General features: G+C 42.5%; 1 pseudogene; it reads right to left on the reverse strand.

Annotated features, from left to right (window-relative positions):
* Nucleotides 1-6,952: 6,952 nt before the first annotated feature.
* Nucleotides 6,953-7,543, reverse strand: LOC115525376 (annotated as a pseudogene).
* Between the last annotated feature and the right edge of the window lie 2,182 nt (nucleotides 7,544-9,725).

Raw genomic sequence — 9,725 nt, forward strand, 5'->3', positions numbered from 1 at the left:
CCACCTCAGCGAGTCAGAGTGGCTAAAATGAACAAATCAGGAGACTTATAGATGCTGGAGAGGATGTGGAGAAATGGGACCCCTCTCGCACTGTTGGTGGGAAGAGGATGCTGATGCATAGGGGCACCCGTATCCCAATGTTTATAGCAGCACTTTCAACAATAGCCAAATTATGGAACGAACCATAAATGTCCATCAACTGATGAATGGATAAAGAAGTTGTGGTTTATATATACAATGGAATACTACTTGGCAATGAGAAAGAATGAAATATGGCCTTTTGTAGCAATGTGGATGGAACTGGAGAGTGTTATGCTAAGTGAAATAACTCAGGCAGAGAAAGACAGATACCATATGTTTTTACTCTTATGTGGATCCTCAGAAACTTAACAGAAGACCATGGGGGAGGGGAAGAGGAAAAAAAAGTTAGAGAGGGAGGGAGCCAAAGCATAAGAGACTCTTAAAAACTGAGAATAAACTGAGGGCTGATGGGGGGTGGGAGGGAGAGGAAAGTGTGTGATGGGCATTGAGGAGGGCACCTGCTGGGATGAGCACTGGGTGTTGTATGGAAACCAATTTGACAATAAATTTCATAAAAAAAAAAAAAAAAAAGAAATCCAGTTTCTTGTGACTGCTATACATTAGTCAGTTTTGCCATTTGGATACATAAAGCCTGTTTCTTCTTTCTTTAGACAGTCTTTCAAGTAAATGGCTGTGGAATCTTCCTATACTCTATCCAGGATAAAGGCACATGATTCTTGTGACTGTCCCTGACTCGTTTAGAATTCCCCTGGTCTCACTGGCATAGGCACTCCCTGGTCCCCAGGGAATGTTTAAATACCAACATCCTTCAGCTGGGGAAACCATGCATCCTTGGTCTAGAAACATATGGGTCTGGCTTGAGTCTCCTTTTTTATTATCCCTTCCTGAAGTTTAAAAATCTATCTCTATGTGAGGCCCAGGGAACCTTAAAATTAGGAGTAAGTCTGCCACTGGAGCTGGCTTCTAGGTCAACAATGAAGTATCTCCCCACCCAGTATGATGGGTAACTCTGGGCCTATTAAACCAGCTGCATTCTACAGAGACTTGTACTTTACTCCTTTTTGGACAACAGTGAGAAATGACTGGCAAGAGCCTCTGGTATTCGCCCTTTGAGTTTTAACAGATGAAGATAATAAATAAGGGGTCAGTAGATCCCTGGGGCGGGGGTGCAGCAGAGAGAAGCAGCCTTTTGAGCACCACTGTGCAGAAAGGCCTTTTGGTTAGAGTTGTTTTGCTGAAACTGTTCATCACCTTCACTGGCCTTCACCAGTTAGGCCCAGGCTGCTGGGGGACTTCATTAGCTTAGATCTCAGATTTCAGCCAGAGGGGAAGAAATTGGCCTCCAAGGAGCAAGGCCATAACCCTTGTGGCTAACTGAGCAGGGTCCGCTGAAAAAAATAATTTATTGAGATATACTTAACATGCAATAAAATGTGTAGATCTTAAGAGTTCAGAGAGTTAGAAGAGTTTTGACAGTTTTAGACACCTATGTAACCACGACTCAAAACGGAGAACATCTCTATTACCCTCCAAATTTCCCTTCGATCCTTCTCATATCAATTCTACCACCCTCCTACCCACTTTCTGACTTCTATCACTGTAAGTTTATATATATTTTTTCTGTTCTTGGTCTCCACATAAGTGGCCTCATACAGGATGTGCTCTTTTGTGTCTGTCTTCTTTTACCCAGCACAGTGTATTTGAGATTCTATCATGTTGCTGTAGGAGTCTGTCATTTATTCCTCTTTAGTGATGAGTAGCATTCCATTTGACGAATATGCCAAAGCTTATTTATCCATTCTCCTCTCACTGAACACTTAGGTTGTTTAGTGGTTTTGGCTATAAAATCTGCAATGAATATTTGGCTATAACTCTTTGTATGGACAAATATTTGTCAGTCTTATTATTAGGTAAGTAGCTAGAGTGAATGTGTGTTTATAACACACTGGTAGGTTTCCAAAGTGGGTGGACCATTTTATGAATGCCCCCAGCAATGTATGAGAGTTCCAGTTGCTCCATATCCTTTAGTGATGTCCCTTTAAGAAATTTTAGCCACTCTAGTGGGTATGTAGTGCTACCTCGGGGGTTTTCATTTGCATTTTATGACCGATGATGCTGAGCATTTTTTCACATGCTTATTGGCCATTTGTGTACCTCCTTTGGTGAAGTACCTTTCAGATTTTTTGCCCATTTTATAAATTACATTGTCTTTTTGCTCTTGATTTGTCCCAGATTTGTCAGATATTGGCTATGTATATTTTTCCCACTCATCTGTGGATGATCCATTTATTTTCTTAAAGATGTCTTTTTATGAGGAGAAAAGTTCAATTCTGATGCTGTAAATTTTTTCTTTTATCATTAGTTATGGGTAGTCTAATTTTCCTGTGAGAGGTTGTTTTCGACCATAAAACATAGGTCTAGGAACCACAAAAGGCTCTGGAATAATTAGGAGTGGGGCAGCACTGGTAGCATCTTTAAACTGTACCATAGCCCTGTAGCTTGGTACTCTGGAAAGACATAAGGTTAACTGAGTAATTGGGAGGTCTAGATTCAAACCAATTTACTGAGTAACCAATTTATTCATCTGCAAAATGGAGGTAGTCACACTTGCTTAGCTGACATCATAATGGGCTCTGGACGATGGGATTTAAATAAACTCTGAAATCCACAGACAAGCAATCATGAATCTTACAGTAACTACCACCAGTATTTAAAAAAAATTTTTTTTTAAAAATGTTTATTCATTTTTGGAAGACAGAGAGACAAGAGCACAAGCAGGGGTGGGGCGGAGAGAGGGGTGGGGGGGACACAGAATTTGAAGCAGGCTCCAGGCAATGAGCTGTCAGCACAGAGCCCGACGCGGGGCTGGAACTCAAGTACCGGAGATCATGACCTGAGCCGAAGTCGGACGCTCAACTGACTGAGCCACGCAGGTGCCCCCCCTCCCTTTAAAAAAATTTTTTTTTTTATGTTTATTCATTTTTGAAAGACAGAGACAGAGCACAAGCAGAGGGTAACTACCGCCATTATTATCATCAGCCCTATTCCTGTCCATTATCCTGCTTGTATTATCTTATCCCTCTTCCTCCGCCCTCAACCCTCATTATTAAGCATCTTTACGTCTTTCTTGGGGGATGAGCAGAAAGGAAGGATTGTGAAACCTAAATCCATCTCCTGTTATCTGTGTTCCCAGAAAAAAATCCGTGAAGTGTGTCAGTCCCCTGGGACTGTGTGTCGGGCACTGAGCTCTGTGTAAAGAAAGGGACATCTGGAAGAGGTTCCCACACAACAAACTCCTGAGCAAGCCGCCAAATGCATCTTGCCTTTCCCCCTCTAATGGGTCCTTTGATTATGGTTCCCTGCACGTCCCAGTTTTAAACATACTTTTCTAGCAAAATAATCCCTCACTTAAATTATTTTAAGTAGTTTGTCAGGAGGCAGACCTTGTTTTCCCACAGGTTAACATACTAGGCTCATGTGTTACAACTAAAAGTAAAAGATGCTGCTGATATTGCCATTAGCCCGTGTGATTTCATAACTGGCTTTTCTTAATGTTGAAAATTATGTGGGAATCTCCACTCCTACCTCTGAGAGGCCCAAGCAGCTGGGGGCCCCTGTCCATTGCATTCAAAGTCTCTGAGAGAAGGTATAGGGAGGGCAATTCTTTTCTTGCTTCAAAGTACAGTCCACCTTCTTGGAAGTTGCAAAGGAAGCAGGCAGGGACTCTCTTTATGAAGTAAATTGTCCACTGGTGATGGGAATGATCTGTTTTCCGAGTTTGGGATACTTGGAAAACACCTACTCTCGTTATGCCCCTGTTGAGCTGGTGGCTTTGACTCCTCAGACCCAGAAGGGTCAAGACAGGTCTTTCACGTCACAGCTCATCATGCAGCTACCCAGTGGCCAAACCTGGGGGGCGACTGGACTGTGGTAACCCCAGAAGCTGGCCCACAAATGGAAAACACCATGTCTTTTGGGCTTAGCCTGACAGTACAAGCCTCTTTGTTATCCTCCAGAAGAAGCTTACAAAGTATAGAAGCCACCTAAGAAAGTCAATAGTCTGGTTTTCCACACCTCCTAAGTTTACAGAGGAGCCAAAAAACTCCAAATAAAAGATTCAAATCTAGGTCCTTGTCCCTACCTCGAGAAGGGGCCTCCGGGGTCTATGAGGAGTCTGTCTAAGACATCTTGTAATTGAAAGACGGAGGAAATGAAGGCAGGGTAAAGGCAGGGGTTGAGGGGCTTGGTTTACGGTCCTCACCTGGCTACAGCATCATTAAGCAGTGAGTCCAGAAAACAGAGGGTATTAAGGGAAGTGACAGGGTCCTTAAGGCTTCAAATCAGGAGTGGTCTGTGCTCTCTGTGTGGATCTGAGAGAGGAGAGTCGAGAGGTGGGGGGAGGCAGCAAAGATAAGAAGCAGCTGGGTGTCGTATTACAAAGCTGAAAGAAAGAAGTGGAGAAACCAAGAACATGCAAAAGAAAGATCAGAGAGAGTTATTATTGTGCAATATGCCCATTGCAGACAGACAGGCGGCATTGGCCTTTCATCTTTCTTAGCCTCAGATTCCAAGAAAGCCTTTGCTGCAGCCTGGTCAGTCACACACAGGCACCGGCTGGGGAGAATGTCAAAGTCCTGGCAAATTCCACTCTGGACAAGACGGTAAACTTGGGAAACATCTGCGACTTTTTCAGGTGACTGACCTACTCAGTCCCCACCCTAGTTATCGGCTTCCCAAACTTAGCTCTCTTCTGTTGCCCCCACCCTCGAAACCGAGCACTGCAGACAGCTAAAAGGCGGTGGGAACACGGGTCTGCTGCCAGCACCACACACAGCAACCCGTGCAGGGCCCCCACCTGCCCACATACTTGGCAGGCACCGCCCTAGACTCATGCCAACTTGAGCCGAGTGAAAAGCGAAAACCCAATCCATCAAAGGGTCGTTCTGTCTACATGACACCAAACCAACCAGTTGTTTACATTGGTGCCACATGGCACCAAGGGCTGTTTTGACTGAAATCAGCCGCTCCGACATGCGGAGTCCACAGCCTGCATTGGCACCGTGTAGAGGGAAGGTAGAGCCCTGTGTAAGAGAACTCCTCGGACCCAGACTGAGTCAAACATCACCAACCTGGGTGCCGTTTCCATACGCCCTGCTCTCGAAGGACCAAGCGCTGTTCTGTCCACTGCCACAATCCAGGTGTGTATGTGGCATTAGTTGTTGCCCTGAATGGAAAGTGTTGTGGGGGGTAAAAAGCTCAAGGACACCGTGCTGGGTTTGCAACCGAGAGAATTAGAAACCAGAGCCCCCCCCCCCCCCCCAAAAAAAACACATCCTCAGCTAAGACAGGGTTTGGCATTTGAGAAATGCCTTAGGGAAACTAGCCTCTGGGTTACACCCTGGACTTGGCTTAACCCAGTTGTGGGTTCTCAGTGGACCTCAAATGTCACCTTCCCAGGTAGACAAATGCAGGGATGAATGTGGACCAGAGAAAGAGCACTGAGACATGCTCGCCCCTTCCTGACCGTGGAAAACTCTGCCAGATGTGGCCTCTCTGGGGATCATGTGAGGTTGGCCTGCCGATTTCTTAGATGACTTCAAATGGCTCTGATTTTAGGTAATAATCTTTGGACAAAAGCTAGAGAAAACAGAAGGAAAAATCAGACCACAAAATACCAAAGAAGACATCGGAATATTTCTCGCTCACCTGTACACGTATACGATGCTTTGAACTTTTGACTGTCTCACTCACCACACTGCCAGTCATGCTCCAGCGCTCGATATCCACAAAGCTCTCTGCCTGCCTCCCACACTCCCTCCAACTTGTTACCTAAACTTGCCATCTGGGGGCCTTCTCTGATGTAAAATTTCACCTGCTGCTTCCATCTCTCTTCCCTGCTTGTTTTCTCCTTAGCACTTACCCTCATGTAATACACGAAATATTTCCTCATTTGTCTTGTCTGCCTTCCACACTAGAATGTGAACTCCACAAGGGCCAGAGCTTTCCCCTTGTGCACAGCTTGCTCATTGCTGTACCCACCTGGGATAGCACCTGGCACACAGTGATTAATATGTGTTTGTTGAATGAGTTAGTAATTGTTTTTTGTCATTTAAGTAGAGCAGATAACTTTCATTAACAAATTAGGATACTGAGGCTGAGTGATTCTATGTTCCTGACCCCCAGCTTCTTGAAAGACAGAATAAAACATTTCCAATGACTAGGTTTTTGCCTCTTTCCCTCCCTGCTCTTCCTCAGGTGAGACTGCAAGGCTGGAAGGGACAGGAGTTGGGTATCCTCCCCACCCCCACCACAGAACGCTAAGTGGGCTAGAGTTGAATGTAACCATTTCCATTTGTTGGTTAGTGCTGATAAAATAGTTTTCCTTCAGGGCGGGCCTTGTGAAAAAGAACAGAATACTCTAGGCATATTTCAAAATGGCTGCTTTTCTCCTTGCTGGAAGCATGAAATTCCTTCCTTGATTCCTTCCTTCCTTCCTCCCTCCCTCCCTCTCCTTCCCTTCCTTGCTTCCCTTCCCTCCTTCCTTCCTTTTGAAAGAGCAAATTCCAGTAGATTCTTATTGTTTGACTGACAGAACACACAAAACCAGGCGGAGATGGGCCCAAGGAAATGATGGTCAGGTTTCATTGCTGTTTGCCCTTTGGTCCTTCATCTTCTAAGTATTTATTATATTTTCTTTTAAAGATATTAGCTATTTTAATCACAAATGCAATTCAAGTGAGAATAAATAAATGTGTTATCTTTTAACATCTGCCCCTCCCCATTTTTTATTCCTTTAAATAAAAAAAAAGAGCTAAGTGTCTTTTCATAGCCTATTTGGCCATAGCTATCTCACCTATGGTTTAAAAACAGACTGTAACTTATCTTCTCAAATTCCTTCTTGAACTACCATTCATTCTGTTACAGAAATCCTGGGAAAGAAAGTGTATTGATATTGTTGATAATTTCCAAAAGGTGACGATGGTAACGGGGCTGAAGGCAACTGAGAGGGGTCTTCAGCAAACTGAGGACCATTGGGAAATTGTGCAGAGGCAGACCTTGTCAACAAGGCAGCTCCTTCAATTAATGCTAGGAGAATGCCACCCATTGTGGCTGACCCAACCATGCCACTGGTCCATTTCTTGCTGCCAGCATGGCTCCGTTAAGGCACCCCTTGTGATGGAGTTCCAGGGATCTCTTTCCCCCTGACTTGAACCATGCTGCCGTCAATCATGGAAAATAAACCTCCGAAACTGCAAAGCTACCTCCCAACTGCGGAGCCCTGGTTCTAAAAGCTGTCAAACGGCATGGTAGTCTGTGGTTTATTCCCACTGCAGAATTGCAAAAACCTTTTGACTGCTTGAATGGTATCATTCAATGGGCGCCTGTGGTACCCATTGTAAAGGCCCCACCACAACCATCCAGGTTGCCAAGGGCAAGGGCGTGTGTACTCTTCCACCTTGACTCCATCAGTGCAAAAAATCCTTTTTCTGATCTTTACCATGAGAACTTGGTAAGGCTCCTGTCAGTCAAACTCACAGAAGTGTGGTGGTCTCCTAAGAATGGGCACCCTGGAACTTTTAACTCTCAAACTTGTCTTAGGCTGAGCCTCCAACAATATGTCAATTACAATTTTTCTTACTCAGTACTGGTTGCAGCAAAAGTTTCTACTTCTGGGCCTCTGTTCTGGGGTGCTGTCCCTCTCTGTATCTGCTTGCCTGTCTCTCTCAATTTGGGGGCAGCAGTTTTACCTTCAATGTCCATTCTCTGATGGATCTGAGGAGACTTGTTGATTTTCTTTGTTCAGCCTTTTTGCTTGTTGTGAGGAAAACTTTCAAACTCCTCATAGGCCAGACTAGACTTCAAAAAAAAGTTGTTTTTGTTTTTGTTTTTTTTACTATTGAGTTTTGAGAGTTTACATATTCTAGATCCTATTACTTTGTCAAATATGTGCCTTGCAAACATTTTCTCCCAGGGTAGAGCTTCACATCCTCTTCACATGTTCTTTCAGAGCAAAAGTTTTTAATTCTGCGGAGGTCCAGTTTGTTTTATTTTATTTTTATGAGGTCCAATGTTTTTCTTTTATAGATCATGCTTTTAATGTCAAATCTAAGAAGTTTATGCCTACATCTAGATCCTAAAGATCTTCACCTGTTATTTTTACTAAAGGTTTTATGGTTTAAAATTGACATTTAACTCCACGATCCATTTTGAATTTTTTGTACAACATGTGAAATTTAGGTTGTATTTTTTGCCTTTAGATGTCCAAATGCACCAGCACTGTTTGCAGAAAAGGCTACCTGATCTCTATTCCAGTTGACCATATTTGTGTAGGTCACTCTATTCCACTGACCTATTTGTCTGTCTTTCCAATACCATACTGTCTTGATTGCTGTAGTTCTACAGGAAGTCTTAATATTGGATAGAAAGATCCCTCTCACTTCATGATTGTCAAAATTGTTTTAGCTATTCTATGGCCCGTGCCTTTACACGTATTTTGTAAAGAATAAGTTTGTCTGTCTACAACAGTCCTTTCTGGGATTTTGGCTGGGATTGCATTAAGCCTATGTATCAATTTGGGAAGAGATGACATTTTACTATGTTGACTCTTCCAGTCCATACATCTCTCTCCATTTACTTAGGTCTTATTTCTTTCATCAGAATTTTGTCAACATTTCGTAATTTTCAGAATACATACCTAATGCATGTTTCATTAAATTTTTATTAAAGTATTTAAGTTTATTGAGTGATTATAAATGGTATTATTTTTAACTTTAGTTTCTGCATACTTAAAGCATATACAAGTGTAAAGGATTTCTGTGTGTTGACCTTGTATCTTGTGACCCTGCTAAATTCAGTTATTACTTGTAGATTTTTTTTTTTTTTCCCGTAGATTCCTTGGAATTTTCTATGTGGACAATCACATCATCTGCAAATAGTTTTATTTCTTCTTTTTCAATCTGGGTATCTTTATTTATTTTTTTAAGGTTTATTGATTTATTTGGTGGGGGAGAAGAGAGAGAGAGTGTGTGAGGAGGAGAGAGAGGGAGAGAAAGAATCCCATGCAGGCTTTACATTGTCACGGCAGATACCAACACAAGGCTCAATCTCACAAACTGTGAATCAATGATCTGAACCGAAATCAAGAGTCAGGATGTTTAACCAACAGAGTCACCCAGGTGCCCCAGGGTATCTTTTTAAATTTTTTCTTGCTCTATCCCAGTGGCTATACCTTCTAGTAGTATAAGAGTAGTAAGAACAGACATCCTTGCTTTGTTCCCAATCTTAGGAATAAGTAAGTACTCTTCCATCATGAAGCATGATGATAGCTGTAGACTTTTTGTAGATGTTGAGATAATTTCCTTCTAATTTGTTGAATTTCAGAAATCACAAATAGGAGTCAAATTTTGTCAAATGTTTTTGTGTTAATTGATATATGTGATTCTCCATCTTTAGCTTTTCATAGGTAACACTGACTGATTTTCAAATGTTAAACGATCTCGCATACTTGGAAAATAATTCTACATGGTCATATCGCATAATTCTTTTTATTCACTGTTTTTGGTTTGTTAATATTTTTGTTTTTTGGCATTTAAGTTCATGAGAGACATTAATTGGCAATTTTGTTTTTGTACTGGCTTCGTTTGGTTTCCTTATCAGGGTAATCCTGGCCTCATAAATGAATT

The sequence above is a fragment of the Lynx canadensis genome, chromosome D1, assembly GCF_007474595.2.
Source record: "Lynx canadensis isolate LIC74 chromosome D1, mLynCan4.pri.v2, whole genome shotgun sequence".
Lineage (NCBI taxonomy): Eukaryota > Metazoa > Chordata > Mammalia > Carnivora > Felidae > Lynx > Lynx canadensis.